General features: G+C 39.2%; 1 protein-coding gene across 2 annotated transcripts in view; it reads left to right on the forward strand.

Moving 5' to 3' along the window:
• The window catches only part of NRG3 (neuregulin 3), a 1098053-nt gene that overhangs the window by 374208 nt on the left and 710493 nt on the right, over positions 1 to 13352 (forward strand). The gene's annotated exons all lie outside the window — the stretch shown is intronic.

The raw sequence follows: 13352 nt of genomic DNA on the forward strand, positions 1-13352 counted from the left end.
TCCCTTTTCTCCACACCCTCTCCAGCATTTGTTGTTTGTAGATTTTCTGATGATGCCCATTCTAACTGGTGTGAGGTGATACCTCATTGTAGTTTTGATTTGCATTTCTCTAATAATTAGTGATGTTGAGCAGCTTTTCATGTGCCTCTTGGCCATCTGTCTGCCTTCTTTGGAGAAATGTCTATTTAGGTGTTCGGCCCATTTTTGGATTGGGCTGTTTGTTTTTTTAATATTGAGCTGCATGAGCTGTTTATATATTTTGGAGATTAATCCTTTGTCCATTGATTCGTTTGCAAATATTTTCTCCCATTCTGAGGGTTGTCTTTTTGTTTTGTTTGTAGTTTCCTTTGCTGTGCAAAAGCTTTGAAGTTTCATTAGGTCCTATTTGTTTATTTTTGTTTTTATTTCCATTATTCTAGGAGGTGGATCACAAAAGATCTTGCTATGATTTATGTCAAAGAGTGTTCTTCCTATGTTTTCCTCTAAGAGTTTTATAGTGTCTGGCCTTACATTTAGGTCTCTAATCCATTTTGAGTTTATTTTTGTGTATGGTGTTAGGGAGTGTTTTAATTTCATTTTTTTTTTTTTTTTTGTGGTACACGGGCCTCTCACTGTTGTGGCCTCTCCCATTGCGGAGCACAGGCTCCAGACGTGCAGGCTCAGCGGCCATGGCTCACGGGCCCAGCCACTCCACGGCATGTAAGGTCTTCCCGGACCGGGGCACGAACCCATGTCCCCTGCATCGGCAGGCAGACTCCCAACCACTGCGCCACCAGGGAAGCCCCTAATTTCATTCTTTTACATGTAGCTGTCGAGTTTTCCCAGCACCACTCATTGAAGAGACTGTCTTTTCTCCATTGTATATCCTTGCCTCCTTTGTCATAGATTAGTTGACCATATGGACTTTCTATCCTGTTCCATTGATCTACATTTCTGTTTTTGTGCCAGAACCATATTGTCTTGATTACTGTAGCTTTGTAGTATAGTCTGAAGTCAGGGAGTCTGATTCCTCCAGCTCTGTTTTTTTGCCTCAAGACTGCTTTGGCTTTTTGGGGTCTTTTGTGTCACCATACAAATTTTAAGATTTTTTTGTTCTAGTTCTGTAAAAAATGCCATTGATAATTTGATGGGGATTTCATTGAATCTGTAGATTGCTTTGGGTAGTATAGTCATTTTCACAATATTGATTCTTCCAACCCAAGAACATGGTATATCTCTCCATCTGTTGGTATCATCTTTAATTTCTTTCATCAGTGTCTTATAGTTTTCTGCATACAGGTCTTTTGTCTCTCTAGGTAGGTTTATTCCTAGGTATTTTATTCTTTTTGTTGCAGTGGTAAATGGGAGTGTTTCCTTAATTTCTCTTTCAAATTTTTCATCATTAGTGTATAGGAATGCAAAAGATTTCTGTGCATTAATTTTGTATCCTGCAACTTTATCTGATTCATTGATTAGGTCTAGTAGTTTTCTGTTGGTATCTTGTAGGATTCTCTATGTATAGTATCATGTCATCTGCAAATGCTGACAGTTTTACTTCTTCTTTTCCAATTTGTATTCCTTTTGTTTCTTTTTCTTCTGTGATTGCCGTGGCTAGGACTTCCAAAACTATGTTGAATAATAGTGGTGAGAGTGGACATCCTTGTCTTGTTCCTGATCTTAGAGGAAATGCTTTCAGTTTTTCACCATTGAGAATGATGTTTGCCGTGGGTTTGTCGTATATGGCCTTCATTATGTTGAGGTAGGTTCCCTCTATGCCTAATTTCTGGAGAGTTTTTATCATAAATGGGTGTTGAATTTTGTCAGAAGATTTTTCTGCATCTACTAAGATGATCATATGGTTTTTCTTCTTCAGTTTTTTAATACGGTGTATCACATTGATTGATTTGCGTATATTGAAGAATACTTGCATCCCTGGGATAAATCCCACTTGATCATGGTGTATGATCCTTTTAACATGTTGTTGAATTCTGTTTGCTAGTATTTTGTTGAGGATTTTTGCATCTATATTCATGAGTGATATTGGTCTGTTATTTTCTTTTTTTGTAGTATCTTTGTCTGGTTTTGGTATCAGGGTGATGGTGGCCTCACAGAATGTGTTTAGGAGTGTTCCTTCCTCTGCAATTTTTGGGAAGAGTTTGAGAGGGGTGGGTGCTAACTCTTCTCTAAATATTTGATAGAATTCACCTGTGAAGCCATCCAGTCCTGGACGTTTGTTTGTTGGAAGATTTTTAATCACAGTTTCAATTTCATTACTTGTGATTGGTCTGTTCATATTTTCTATTTCTTCCTGGTTCAGTCTTGGAAGGTTATACCTTTCTAAGCATTTGTCCATTTCTTCCAGGTTGTCCATTTTACTGGCATAGAGTTGCTTGTAGTAGTCTCTTGTTATGCTTTGTACTTCTGCGGTGTCTGTTGTAACTTCTCCTTTTTCATTTCTAATTTTTATTGATTTGAGTCCTCTCCCTCTTTTTCTTGATGAGTCTGGCTAATGGTTTATCAATTTTGTTTATCTTCTCAAAGAACTAGCCTTTAGTTTTATTGATCTTTGCTATTGTTTTCTTTGTTTCTGTTTATTGCTGCTCTGATCATTATGATTGCTTTCCTTCTGCTAACTTTTTGTTTTGTTTGCTCTTCTTTCTCTAGTTCCTTTAGGCGTAAGGTTAGATGTTTTATTTGAGATGTTTTTTCTTTCTTGAGGTATTATTTTATTGCTATAAACTTCCCTCTTAGAACTTCTTTGCTGCAACCCATAGGTTTTGGATCATCGTGTTTTCATTGTCATTTGTCTCTAGGTATTTTTTGATTTCCTCTTTGATTTCTTCAGTGATCTCTTGGTTATTTAGTAAAGTATTGTTTAACCTCCATGTGTTTGTGCTTTTTATGTTTTTTTCCCTGTAATTGATTTCTAATCTCATAGTGTTGTGGTCAGAAAAGATGCTTGATATGATTTCAGTTTTCTTAAATTTTCTGAGGCTTGATTTGTGACCCAAGATGTGATCTATCCTGGAGAATGTTCTGTGTTCACTTGAGAAGAAATTGTAATCTGCGTTGTTTCGATGGAATGTTCTATAAACATCAATTAAATCTATCTGGTCTACTGTGTCATTTAAAGCTTGTGTTTCCTTATTAATTTTCTGTTTGTATGATCTGTCCATTGCTGTAAGTGAGGTGTTAAAGTCTCCCACTATTATTGTGTTACTGTCAATTTCCTCTTTTAGAGCTATTAACAGTTGCCTTATGTATTGAGGTGCTCCTATGTTGGGTGCATATATATTTATAATTGTTATATCTTCTTCTTGGATTGATCCCTTGATCATTATGTAGTGTCCTTCCTTGTCTCTTGTAACATTCTTTATTTTAGAGTCTATTTTATCTAATATGAGTATTGCTACTGCAGCTTTCTTTTGATTTCCATTTGCATGGAACATCTTTTTCCATCCCCTCACTTTCAGTCTGAATGTGTCCCTAGGCCTGAAGTGGGTCTCTTGTAGACAGCATATAGATGGGTCTTGTTTTTGTATCCATTTAGCAAGTCTGTGTCTTTTGGTTGGAGCATTTAATCCATTCACGCTGAAGGTAATTATCGATATGTATGTGCCTATTACCATTTTCTTAATTGTTCTGGGTTTGTTTTTGTAGGTCCTTTTCTTCTCTTGTGTTTCCCAGTTAGAGAAGTTCCTTTAGCATTTGTTGTAGAGCTGGTTTGGTGGTGCTGAATTCTCTTAACTTTTGCTTGTCTGTAAAGCTTTTGATTTCTTCACTGAATCTGAGTGAGATCCTTGCCCAGGAGAATAATCTTGGTTGTAGGTTCTTCCCTTTCATCACTTTAAGGATTTCATGCCACTCCCTTCTGTCTTGTAGAGTTTCTGCTGAGAAATCAGCTGTTAACCTTATGGGAGTTCCCTTGTATGTTATTTGTCGTTTATCCCTGCTGCTTTCAATAATTTTTCTTGGTCTTTAATTTTTGCCAATTTGATTACTATGTGTCTCAGTATGTGTCTCCTTAGGTTTTTCCTGCATGGGACTTTCTGCACTTCCTGGATTTGGGTGGCTATTTCCTTTCCCATGTTAGGGAAGTTTTTGACTATAATCTCTTCAAATATTTTTCTCGGTTCTTTTCTCTCTCTTTTCTCCTTCTGGGACCCCTATAATGTGAATGTTGTTGCGTTTAATGTTGTCCCAGAGGTCTCTTAGGCTGTCTTCATTTCTTTTCATTCTTTTTTCTTTATTCTGTTCCACAGCAGTGAATTCCACCATTCTGTCTTCCAGGTCACTTATCTGTTCTTTTGCCTCAGTTATTCTGCTATTGATTCCCTCTAGTGTATCTTTCATTTCAGTTACTGTGTTGTTCATCTCTGTTTTTTCTTTTTTAATTCTTCTAGATCGTTGTTAAACATTTCTTGCATCTTCTGAATCTTTGCCTTCATTCTTTTTCCGAGGTCCTGGATCATCTTCATTATCATTATTCTGAATTCTTTATCTAGAAGGTTGCCTATCTTCACTTCATTTAGTTGTTTTTCTGGGGTTTTATCATGTTCCTTCATCTGGTACATAGCCCTCTGCCTTTTCATCTTGTCTATCTTTCTGTGAATGTGTTTTTTGTTCCAGAGGCTTCAGGATTGTAGTTCTTCTTGCTTCTGCTGTCTGCCCTCTGGTGGATGAGGCTACCTGAGAGGCTTGTGCAAGTTTCCTGATGGGAGGGACTGGTGGTGCATAGAGCTGGCTCTTCCTCTGGTGGGCAGAGCTCAGTAAAACTTTAATCCACTTGTCTGTTGATGGGTGGGGCTGGTTCCCTCCCTGATGGTTGTTTGGCCTGAGGTGACCCAACAGTGGAGCCTCACTGGGCTCTTTGGTGGGGCTAATGGCGGACTCTGGGAGGGCTCACGCCAAGGAGTACTTCCCAGAACTTCTGCTGCCAGTGTCCTTGTCCTCACGGTGAGACAGAGCCACCCCCGCCTCTGCAGGAGACCCTCCAACACTAGCAGGTATATCTGGTTCAGTCTCCTGTGGGGTCACTGCTCCTTTCCCTGGGTCCTGATGCACACACTACTTCGTGTGTGCCTTCCAAGACTGGATTCTCTGTTTCCCCCAGTCCTGTCAAAGTTTTGCAATCAAATCCTGTTAGCCTCCAAAGTTTGATTCTCTAGCAATTCCTCTTCCCATTGCTGGACCCCCAGGTTGGGAAGCCTGACGTGGGGCTCAGAATCTTCACTCCAGTGGGTTGACTTCTGTGGTATAAGTGTTCTCCAGTTGGTGAGTTATCCACCTAGCAGTTATGGGATTTGTTTTTATTGTGCTTGAGCCCTTCCTACTGTCTCATTGTGGCTTCTCCTTTGTCTTTGGATGTGGGATATCTTTTTTGGAGAGTTCAAGTGTCTTCCTGTTGATGATTGCTTAGCAGTTAGTTGTGTTTCCGGTGCTGTTGCAAGAGGGAGTGAGAGCATGTCCTTCTACTCCGCCATCTTGAACCAATTTCAGAAACTACATTCTTATGGAATTATAAAATGCTACACTATGACTGTATTACTAATAGAGTTTTTAAATTGTTCCTTTGACTTTTTATACAAAAAAATACATTTTCTTACTGAGGAACAATGACAGACTACTGACTCTATGACTAACTTTGTGACAGTCCCGATTTCACCACAGAAAAAAGATCCCAAAGCCATTTTAAGAAGTAATTCATGATTGGTTGCTCAGCAAACCAGGTGGAAACCACTTAAAGTGGCATATGTGCACAGGAAACAGAGAATCACGCAGCCCACACCCGCAAAACTGCACCCATATGATGAACCTATTTCCTGATATTCCAAAACACATGAAGAAATGTAATGCTAAGACAGTCAATAAATAAACTCTCCAAATGGAAAATGTTATAGAACATTCTGATAATTTAGGCTAAGTGTGCCTAGGATATCCAAAGAGATGAATGAAGAGATTTACTATTAAAAGAATAGCTACCGGGCTTCCCTCGTGGCACAGTGGTTGGGAGTCTGCCTGCCGATGCAGGGGGCACGGGTTCGTGCCCCAGTCCGGGAGGATCCCACGTGCCGCGGAGCGGCTTGGCCCGTGCGCCATGGCCGCTGGGCCTGCATGTCCGGAGCCTGTGTTCTGCAGCGGGAGAGGCCACAGCAGTGAGAGGCCCAAGTACTGCAAACAAAAAAAAGTGGATTAAAGGCCTAAATGTAAGGCCAGACACTATCAAACTCTTAGAGGAAAAAAAAAAAAAAAAAAAAAAGAATAGCTACCAATTATGGAACAAAGGCATGCAGAATTCATATAAGAAAACCAAATTATTAAGTAAATCAGTTAGGGATCTTGGATATGAAAGGTACAATAACAGTTAAAGAAGAAATCAGTGACCTGGAAGAAAATACTATTTATACCCACATTTGATTATTTTACTCCACACATTTAACGAATTTTTTCCTGTAGTTCCCTTTGCTTTAAGATACAAATTAAAAGTTCTCAGCTTGCATTGTCTATACACCCCTACAAATCCCAGCTGTACTTTGCATCTTTATCTCAGACCCCTCTTCTCCCTTGTTCTCTGGGCTCCAATTTTTCAGCTGTCCTCTTTTCTAGTGTTCTTTCATTTTGCCATATTTTGGCCTTATACTTAATATTCTTTGAAATACTAGATGTTTCATCTTCCCAGACAAAATTTCCAAGTGAGGTCAAGGGTTCCTATCATTTATACTGTTCTGGCTTCAGTGCAGGAGTATTTATACACTTACTTACATGCCATGAGAATGTGAGCACCAAAATTGCAGAGTTTAGGGTGTTCTGTTCACTGCCACAGCCTCAGCACTTGAGATAAAGCCTAGTTTCTAGGAGGCAGGTAGTATACGTTTTGTCAGATAGTTGATTAGCGTGGCTGTGTGATTATTGGCTGTCTTCACTTAGACTAGGAGTTCCCTGAAAACAGTGCCATGCTGTTTTCTTTGTCAGGTTATCCTCTGTTTTTTTTTTTTTTTTTTGCAGCTGTTAACCTTATGGAGATTCCCTTGTATGGTATTTGTTGTTTTTCCCTTGCTACTTTAATTTTTTTTCTTTGTATTTAATTTTTTTTTTTTTTTGTGGTACGTGGGCCTCCCACCACTGGGGCCCCTCCCGTTGAGGAGCACAGGCTCCAGACGCGCAGGCCCAGCGGCCACGGCTCACTGGCCTAGCCGCTCCGTGGTATGTGGGATCTTCCCGGACTGGGGCATGAACCCGCGTCCCCTGCATCGGCAGGCTGACTCTCAACCACTGCACCACCAGGGAAGCCCTATCCTCTGTCTTGAGTACAGTGTCTGTAGCACATAAAAGTTCAATAAATATTTGTCCATGAATAAAATTATATTTTTAAGATGCATAAAGCAGGATGCCTAGTAGTATGGTTGTGTTTATGCCTGCCCTTTCTAGTAGACTGAGTTTCTAGACATTCTTCTTTTATTCATCTTTGAACCTCCACAGAGCCCAGCAGAATCCTTTTCAGTAAGTGCTTGCTTACTAATTATTTGGTTGGATAAGCAAATGAATGAAAACATCCGCAATAATATTAGCAAATAGGATGTAAGATATGAAAAGGCTTTTTTTTATTGAAACCACAGGACTTAACCCTAGAATGCTGAGCTGATATCACACCAGGAAAATTAACCGAACACATCAAAAGAAAACATTGTTAAAATCTATGTAATTATCTCAAATGCCAAGAAAGTATCTGATAAAAATTCAACAGCTATTTGACACAAACACCAAAAAAGAAAAAAAAAAAAAAAAAAAAAGGAAGGAGAGCTGCTTTTTTCACAAGGCAAAAGTGCATGCTTCAATGAGCATTACCTTTAATGTAGAAATACAAGAGACTTCCTAAAACAAACAGGAATAAAGCAGACATGCCTCACCTCATTGTTGCTGATAACATTATTTAAGTTTTAAATAATCATGAAAAATAATGTTGAAAATATAATTACTGGGCTTCCCTGGTGGCGCAATGGTTGAGAGTCCGCCTGCCGATGCAGGGCACACGGGTTCGTGCCCCGGTCCGGGAAGATCCCACATGCCGCGGAGCGGCTGGGCCCGTGAGCCATGGCTGCTGAGCCTGTGCATCCAGAGCCTGTGGGCCGCAATGGGAGAGGCCACAACAGTGAGAGACCCGTGTACCGCAAAAAAAAAAAAAAAGAAAATATAATGACTAGATCTCAAAATCTTTAGTGTGCTCCTAGGATGATCTTTAGGATAAATTAGCAGGTAAAACATTGCTTTAAATGTGTGTACTAGAAAAAGAAAAAGAAATACAGTTGTTTCTTTTGGGTCATGACTAAGAAACCTAAAATGCAAGTAAAAATAATACACTAAATGCAAATGGGGGAAATAGACAAAAAAGTAGCAAGTGAAAAAAATGATAAGTTATAACTACAGTATTAAAGCCTAAAATCAGTTGACTATAATTTGCAAGGAAAGAACATGGATAACCTAAAAAAAAAAAAGCTACTGTTTTTTATTACCACTAGCAATTGCATTAGTTAGACGCCGATACGTGATAGGATGGACTCTAAGCTTAAATTATTTCTCATGCACATAACACCTTGAATTGTAGGTATTATTGTCTCTTTTTCACCAGTCAGAAACAAGGTGGGAGCGTGACTCAGCAGCTAAACACACTAAGCCAGGTTTGGTCCCTAACTAAGGGCTTTTTAATATTACAGCAGCAAGCCCAAGAAAACACAAGTAGCAATAAAACACTAGATGAGTGTATACACAAGCTGGAAGCTCACACACACACGTTTTAATCCAAATAATTAAGATCAAAGCCATTATCAATATGATGGTCTTAAGAAAGGAGTGAAACATATTCCAAAATGTAGCAGCAAAAATGACAATGGACAGTGGTGACACAGGAAGAATTAGGGAAAACTATCCCTCATGATGATAACCTGCCTAAATGTGATCCCTGGGGAATTTCTTCCATGTCTAGCCACGGATACTTCCTAAAGAAAACAGTTTTAAAAAAATAAATTGGGCATAGGGATGGTAATCAGTTCTTGTCCAAGTTACTCTATCTTGATTGTGATAACTGAAAATGACAGACACAAAAATCACCAAACTTGTAAATCAATATCATTCTGAGTGTTTTCAGTTCTTAATGCACCATACATATACATATGATTATATGTGATATGACTAAATGATTTTATATATATATAAATACTTTATATATAAAGTATTTATATATATATAAAGTACTAACTGTGCAAAACTTTGAGTAAGGTCCTTAGGATACTCTGTAGAATTGAAATCTCCCATCCACATTCCCACTTGTATGATCGATGTGTAATGTTTGAGAGAGAGTTTGTGTATATTTCTTTAGTGTTGGTCATCGAAGTCTATTTTAATATTTATTTCTCTTTTCTTGAAGTATGTTGAGAGCATGTGCCATGTCCCTGTCACATGTCATTTTGTGAGCTCTCTCCATACCTCTGCTACTTACACGTTATTGTTTTGTTGAGATTTGTAATTTTATTTTTGTCGGTTATTTAACTAGAGTTCTTTTGGTGGGGTCTTGTTTGTATCTCCCGGTACAATAATATTTCTAATTTTCTTACATTTTTATTGCAATAATCTATCCATGTATGACCCAAATAATTTAAAAAGGCGAAAACTTTCAGACTTCATAGGATCAAGGAAGTAAACACTTTAGCATCCAGTTTTCCCAGGAAGATCCTATGTCTCCTCTTTGAGCCCAGTTTTCCTCACCAGGGACCACTTATTCATTTGTACGACAAGGAGTTCTTAGTTTTATTACCACTTCTAGAAGCTGGGGACGTTTAGTCACATGTGTAGGATTTGTCTCTGTTCTGAGCTACCTCCCCAGAAAACAGGTAGAGCCAAAGCCATCTTCACAATTGCAGAAAAGCTTTGTCCAGTGGCACATTCTACAATGCTGTTTTTAGGGTCGTTGTAGGTTTTTTATTTGAATCCTACTTCCTTACTTACTAGCTATGTGACCACTGGCAACGTCCTAAATCGCTATGAGCCCCAGGTTTCTGTTTTTCTAAAAAAGTAATAATCTTAGTGCTTACTTCCTAGACTTCTCATGAGGATAATTAGCAAGTCATAATGACAGCAAACATTCACTGGGTTTTTGACACACTTGAAATATTTTGAGTACTGTACATTTGAGTCATTTTAAAAAATTTAATGCTAACCGTTCTATAGCGTATTTTATCTCCATTTATACATAGGAAACTAAGGTTCAAAATGCTCACCTAATTTGTCCAAAGTCCTACAGTTAGTTGATCCAGATTTCAGACCCTCATCTCTTAGACCCTTAGTGTCTATATTTCCAGATTGGGCCTCACATATTATTCAGTGATCGATAATTGTTAGCTTTTATTAGAAAAAATGTGAAACACATTTTTTCAGAAGCTCTCAATTGACAAACATGGCGACAAATCTCTTTCAAACATAAATAACTCTTCTTTTCTTTTCAGTAAGTGTGTTATAGCCTATTGCTTGCATTCCTGTGAATCCATTGAGTGCCAGATGTTGGAGGTACACATGATACTTTTTTTTTTTTTTTTTGCGGTACGTGGGCCTCTCACTGCCATGGCCTCTCCCGTTGTGGAGCACAGGCTCCGGACGCGCAAGCTCAGCGGCCATGGCTCATGGGCCCAGCCGCTCTGCGGCATGTGGGATCTTCCCGGACCAGGGCACGAACCCGTGTCCCCTGCATCGGCAGGCGGACTCTCAACCACTGCGCCACCAGGGAAGCCCCACATGATACTTTCTTATCTGTCACCTTTGTCACCTGTCTCATGGTTCAGACATGAGAATGCCTTCTTTCCTTTATCTTCTCCATCAGTTCTGCCATCTGTAACCTCTACTTGGACTTTTAGGTTCTCAGCAAGTGCAAGAGTGCCTCAGTCTGTCATCACTGTTGCTTTTTCTTTTCTCCAAATGCTGGATCTTGAGTTAATAACTTTAAATTTGGAACCATCCATTCTTCCATAGCTGTTCTGTGCTTTTCCCATCTTTATGGAGACACACTGCAGGAATAATTCTTGCCACTGACTCACCCTTGTATTTGGTGACAAGGTCATTATTTTTTATTGCATCACTTATTGATTTTGAACTTGATGCTTTCTTATTGAATCTAGTCATTCTGTGTTTCCCACATTTCTTTTTCTGACTGCTAGATCTGATCAGGAGGTGGTGACCTGAAATTCTATTTATTCTGCCATTTTCCTGGATGGTCTGTGACTACACTAGTATAGGAGTGAATGTTAAAATTGTTATACCTTTGAAATCTTTAAATCACTCGTAAATGACAGTGATAATTGAGAGTGCAGTGAGCACTAAGTGAGGTTCTTATAAAGGCTTCTGAGGAATGCTTCAGTATTGGATTTGATTAAGGAAAAAAAGATTAAAGCGTTTTCCTTTCTCATCCTGATTATTCTTTTACCATATATCTAATTTTATCCCGTGACAAAGAAGAGATTTGAAATTGTGTTTGAGATAGTACACTAATGTTTTCTTCTGAATATCGCTTTTTCACTGTTTTGACTAGAAGCACTTAATAAATGATCTTGACGGACTCTGGGAATAACTTTTATAATGAAAGGGGATGTTGAAGTGAAGAAGATTCAATGAAATGTTCCTAAATAGAAACTCCTCTTGAATATAAAGAACATGGCATTGGCAGATGACCTTGTAAGAAATGTTACTCTGGAAGATACTATTGGACCTTTTATTCTTTCTGCTTCTCTGTAACTTCTTGTCTTTCTGGGACATCTCACTATATTCCTTTATTAATTCCTACCCTTGAGCCCTGGTATTGAGGGCAGCCTTCATTTTCACTTCAGTTCAAGGGTCTTGCATCTTAGTTAAGTTGTCCTTGAGTCTGACTGTCAGCCCCCAAATTCAGCTCATTATTTCTCTTTTTGGACCAGAGACCACCTGTAAAATAGGATACCTAATGATGTTCCCTGATGTTCCAGAGGCCCCCAGCTGGATGTGCATATGAGACTTGCTAGGACTTGTAGGACCTTCCTAATGTAACTCTAGAGCAAAGGCAGACCCAGACTCCACAGAGTTCCAGAGAGAACTGGAACATTTTAAATTTATGAGTGCATTTAAAAAAGGCTTTAAAAATTATTTTTGACACAAGATACAATATGCCTGAGTGATAAACAAGATAGTAAAATGTTTCTAAACATATAAATTCAGTATGCCTTGTATAATTGAACATAAGTGCAAACTTGAGGCTTTTTGTAAATGTGAGGCACAGATTAAATTGATATTGTGTTGTACCCTTAGCCCAACATTGTGAGGAATTTCCAGGGGGAAAATGACTAAATAAGGTATGTTCTTAATGGAAAGAAAAATTAATCTAGAAGCAAAAGCACATGAATTTTCATTCAAATACGATATTAGTTTGCTGTGTGGCCATAGATAAATCACAGCACTTCCCTGAACTTCGTTTTCCTTATTTTTTTTCCTTTTGTGGATAATATTGCTTACCAAATTACATATAACTGGATAAGGTTAAAGTGCAGATTAATTTATAAAGTTTTTTGTTGTTGTTGCTTTTTGTGGTACACGGACCTCTCAGTGTTGTGGCCTCTCCCGTTGCGGAGCACAGGCTCCGGACGCGCAGGCTCAGCGGCCATGGCTCACGGGCCCAGCCGCTCCGCAGCATGTGGGATCCTCCCGGGCTGAGGCACGAACCTGTGTCTCCTGCATCGGCAGGTGGACTCTCAACCACTGTGCCACCAGGGAAGCCCTGTAAAGTATTTTTGAAATGTAGAAGACTTTGGCCTTTAAAATGGCAGAGTAAAGACAATACAGCCCCTTCTCCTTGTGAAAATTAAAACAAGCAGAAAAAGACACCTTTAGTGAAACTAACCCTCAGTGAAATATATGAGGAAGGGCTGCAGATTCTAGTATGCAGTTTCAAAAGTAGATGGTATACCCTTCTCAGCAAACAATCTCTTATTTGGTACAGTAAGAGCTAGTTGGATTGTCCCTGTAACCCACTGAACATGATGGAACAACAGGGGGACCTGAGGCTGAAACAGGACACATTGAAACCCTCTACTGTACAGGAAGCAGTCAGGTGTTGGGCCAGGCTGGAGGAGAAACTCCCATCTGAGCAGTCCTGAGTGGCTGATCTCTCTTGGCTGGGGAGAAGTAAAGGCTACACAAACCTAAACACAGAAGCTCACTGTAATGCATTTCAAGGTCAACCAGGAACAATTGCTTTTGTACTGGATCCCAGGGTGGGGATCCAGTGAATTCCAGGTACCATATTCAAAGAGAAACTTCCTGCATATAGTTTAAGAAGACTCACCCTATTTCAAGGTGGTGTA

This window comes from Lipotes vexillifer, unplaced genomic scaffold (assembly GCF_000442215.2).
Source record: "Lipotes vexillifer unplaced genomic scaffold, Lipotes_vexillifer_v1.1 scaffold674, whole genome shotgun sequence".
In the NCBI taxonomy this organism is placed as follows: domain Eukaryota; kingdom Metazoa; phylum Chordata; class Mammalia; order Artiodactyla; family Lipotidae; genus Lipotes; species Lipotes vexillifer.